This window comes from Palaemon carinicauda, chromosome 13 (genome assembly GCF_036898095.1).
Source record: "Palaemon carinicauda isolate YSFRI2023 chromosome 13, ASM3689809v2, whole genome shotgun sequence".
Lineage (NCBI taxonomy): Eukaryota > Metazoa > Arthropoda > Malacostraca > Decapoda > Palaemonidae > Palaemon > Palaemon carinicauda.
The window spans coordinates 138,146,955-138,151,954 of NC_090737.1; positions in this window are offsets into that span (position 1 = coordinate 138,146,955).

Genomic DNA, 5,000 nt, shown 5'->3' on the forward strand with positions numbered 1-5,000 from the left:
AGTGTGAGGAAATGAAATAAGGAAATAGATAAACTACAAGAGAAGTAATGAACAATTAGGGTAACATATTTTAAGAACAGCATCAATTTCAAAATAGATCTTTCATAAACTATAAAAAGAATCTCTCTCTCTCTCTCTCTCTCTCTCTCTCTCTCTCTCTCTCTCTCTCTCTCTCTCTCTCTCAAAAAAAAAAAAAAAAAAAAAAAAAAAAAAAAAAAACGTACTCCAATAATGACTAAGATTTTTTTCCTCACTCAATGTTCTCTTAAATAGTCTTATCACGAAAAAGGTTCTCTCTCTCTCTCTCTCTCTCTCTCTCTCTCTCTCTCTCTCTCTCTCTCTCTCTCTCTCTCTCTCTCTCTCTCTCTCTCTCTCTCTCTCTCTCTCTCTCTCTCTCAAAACATATGTACTCCAATAATGGCAAATTTTTTTCTCAATTTTCTATTAGTCTCATCACGAAAAAAGATTCTCTCTCTCTCTCTCTCAAACATATGTACTCTAATAATGACTACATTTTTTTCTCAATGTTCTATCAGCCTTATCGCGAAATGGGATCTCTCTCTCTCTCTCTCTCTCTCTCTCTCTCTCTCTCTCTCTCTCTCTCTCTCTCTCTCTCTCTCAAAACATATGTACTCCAGTAATGACAAATTTTTTTCTCAATTTTCTATTAGCCTTATCACGACTTATCACGAAAAAAGACTCTCTCTCTCTCTCTCTCTCTCTCTCTCTCTCTCTCTCTCTCTCTCTCTCTCTCTCCTCTCTCTCTCTCTCTCTCTCTCTCTCTCTCAAAACATATGTACTCCAATAATGACAAATTTTTTTCTCAATTTCCTATTAGTCTCATCACGAAAAAAGATTCTCTCTCTCTCTCTCTCTCTCTCTCTCTCTCTCTCTCTCTCTCTCTCTCTCTCTCTCTCTCTCTCTCTCTCTCTCTCTCTTTTCAACCTGACTCGCCTTCCTGTCCCGAAGCTGACAGCAACATTACACCTAACCCCCCCTCCCCCCCTCGTTCCCAGCTATTCACCGGTTGGTAACCACCAAACCACATAACGATAATTCTTTTCTCTATTCTTTTCTTTCTTCTTTCTCTCTCTCTACCCTCTCCTTCTTCTGGTACATATTATCACGAGGACTTTCTTCCGTTTTCCTTCTTGAGAGTCATTGTAGGTGAAGGTGACATGAGTTCGTCTTCACAGGTCATTGTGGAGGTTGGTTTTCATAGGTCATTGTTGACTTACTAACTTATGTAATTTTTTAGTTATTTTCTTGTTATTAAGTAGGCTATTTGTGGCGAAATTGATAGGTGTTAGTTTTAAAAATTACCGGTTTGGTTATTACCTCCGCTAACGAAGTTGGAAGGGGGTTATGTTTTACCCTTGGTTTTGTTATTATTACCTCCGCCAGGAGGTTATGTTTTCGGTTCGGTTTGTTTGTTTGTTTGTTTGTTTGTTTCTCTGTTTGTCTGTCTGTCTGTGGACAACGTAGAGGCCACATTTCTACACGGAATCACTTCAAACTTGGCCAAGTAGTTCCCCAATGTGTATGGAAGAACTGATTAAATTTTGGTCAAGGTCACCCCAAGGTCAAGGTCACAGGGGTCACTGGTGTCACTATGACATAAGTGGCCATATCAAGAGACAGAAATAAAGCACTGACTTTTGCATAAGCCAACAGGGAAGTCCTAGTCCAGGCGCAACCCATGGGTGATGTTCAAATTTATAAAGGTCAAAGGTCAAGGTCATATTGGTGCATTATATCAATGTCATATTAAGTATCAGTGGCAAATGAACAAAGATCACTTGAAGGTCAAAAGTCAAGCAGGTCACTTGAAGGTCAAGGTCACGTGAAGGTCAAGGTCACCTGAAGGTCAAGGTCACGTGAAGGTCAAGTACATTTGAAGATCAAGGTCACTTGAAGCCAAGGTCATGTGAAGGTCAAGGTCACGTGAAGGTCAAGGTCACTTGAAGGTCACGTGAAGGTCAAGGTCATGTGAAGGTCGAAGTCACATCAATTCATGATTCTAGGACATATGGCGCTCTAGGTCACCTTGGCGGAGGTATGTCCTCTACGAGGACCATGTCCGCGTTCAGGACTTGCTCACTTGTTATTATTATTATTATTATTATTAATATCATCATTATTATTAATATCATTATTATTATTATTATTATTATTATTATTATTAATATCATAATAATTATTATTATTATTATTATTATTATTATTATTAATATCATTATTATTATTATTATTATTATTATTATTATTATTAATATCATTATTATTAATAATAATGTTATTAATATTATTATTATTATTATTATTAATATCATAATTATTATTATTATTATTATTATTATTATTATTATTATTATTACCTCCGCCAACGAAGTTGGAAGGAGGTTATGTTTTACCCCTTGTTTGTATTTTTGTTTGTTTGGGAACAGCTTCCTGACCACAAATTTTAATCGTAGAGTAATGAAACTTGCAAGGATTAACTGTTATGTAGAAAGCTGGAAATTATTCAATTTTGGAAGGTCAAAGGTCAAGGTCACTGTCAAGCAAAATTTCCAATTCACGTAATCAGCCATAAGTTTGGACATCGTTGTCACAGAGACTTCAAACTTGGTATGAAAATCCACGCCAATTAATACATGTTAAGGTCAAAAGTCAAGGTCAAGGTCGACCTGAAGGTCGAGGAATAAGCTGCCACGGCGGAGGTCTGCGCACCACTGAGTGCCCCTCTAGTTTTCGTTAAGTAATCCGACATTTATCATCAATATGATACTTAGTACAGTATTGCAATCCAGCCCCTTGGCCTCTCTCTGTATAGGAAGATATCTTTAATCAGAACAGGACGTCCAAAATATCTAGAGTATTGCTACACATGGTATCTCTATTGTAGGTTCTAGAGCTTTCAAATATGCTACCTCTATTGTAGGTTCTAGAGCTTTCAAATATGGTACCTCTATTGAAGGTTCTTGAGCTCTCAAATATGGTAGCCCTGTTGTAGGTTCTAGAGCTTTCAAATATAGTACCTCTGTTGTAGGTTCTAGAGCTCTGAAACATTGTACCTCTATTGTAAGTTTTAAAGCTTACAAATATGGTATCTCTATTGTAGGTTTTAAAGCTTTGAAATATGGCACCTCTACTGTAGGTTCTAGAGCTTTTAAATATAGTACCTCTGTTGTAGGTTCTAGAGCTTTGAAATATGGAAGCGTAGGCCTATATCTAGCCCTATACTCTGATGTTTTAGCCCCACAAGAAAACTGTATACTATTCATATTTTGACTAGACCGTCCTTGGAAAATTGAAACCGTAGGCCTATATCTATGCCTATACTCTGGTGTTTTCAACCCCACAAGAAAACTACTTACTATTCATATTTTGGTTGATAGTACACTCAGGCACACTATTATATTTGTCCCCCTATTTCATTTCCTCACTGGGCTATTTTTCCCCTGTTGGAGTTCTTTGGGTTTATAGCATCCTGCTTTCCCAACCAGGGTTGTAGCTTAGCAAGTAATAATAATAATAATAATAATATTCAAGGGAAATTAAAACAGTAGGCCTATATCTAGCCCTATACTCTGATGTTTTTAACCCCATAAGAAAACTACTCACTATGGCCATCCAAGGAAAATTAAAACAGTAGGCCTATGTCGAGCCCTATACTCCGAACTTGAGCTGATTTTACGGCCACGTCAATGTCTGGAGGGCAGTCATTGGAACGCTAGTCTATGGTAGAGTAATCATAAGTATTATGTGAATTGGAAATCATCTGTCATCAGCTAAATTACGGTCTAGGAGCTGAAAGGAGTTGTAAGGGAGTGGCTCAAGATCTCTTTTCAATATAGTTGTTGACAGGTTTAGGAATGTGTTGCATTGTATATATACAGTATATATTTATATCTTCCCATTCACGCTCAGCTCTTCCCGTCCTTCGGGTAGGTGAAGAGGGGATAGCGTGTGTGTGCGTATGTAAATATTTAGCTGTCATTAATGACGGGTCGAGGACTATTAGTATATATATATATATATATATATATATATATATATATATATATATATATATATATATATATATATATATATACTGTATATATATATATATATATATATATATATATATATATATATATATATATATATATATATATATATGTATATATATATATATGGATATATTTACAGAATATATATAATATATATAGATATATATATATATATATATATATATATATATATATATATATTCTGTATATATGCATATATATATATATATATATATATATATATATATATATATATATATATATATTCTGTAAATATATCCATATATATACAGTATATATATATATATATATATATATATATATATATATATATATATATATATATATATATATATATATATATATATATATATTTACAGAATATATATATAATATATATATATATATATATATATATATATATATATATATATATATATATATATATATATATTCTATGTGTTTTTGTGTCGTATGTATTATTCGTGGGGACAATTTTGAAGCCTAAAATCCCCAGACATGTGGATGACATAAATACAGCATCTGTGACAGTTTATATTTTTTCATTAAAATCTGTGTGTGCAGAGAGAGAGAGAGAGAGAGAGAGAGAGAGAGAGAGAGAGAGAGAGAGAGAGGGGTAACAAACTCCTCTGCCAAGACTCTTAAGGTTTCGCCCTCTCTACAACCATAAACAAACAGGTTTACATGTTCTATAGAAATGGCTCTTCCCATGGGATATCATTTCTATCTTCTACGGCATCCTTCCTTTACGTAAGAGTTCCTTAACGTTGTTACCTCCTACCTCCGCCAACGAAGTTGAGAGGAGGTTGTTTTCGCCCCTGTTTGTATGTTTGGGTCTGAACAATATCCTTGGCCACAATTTTACAATCTTCGCAACGAAGTTATATAACCTGGAAGAAAAGTCTGTAGATATGTTGTTCATTT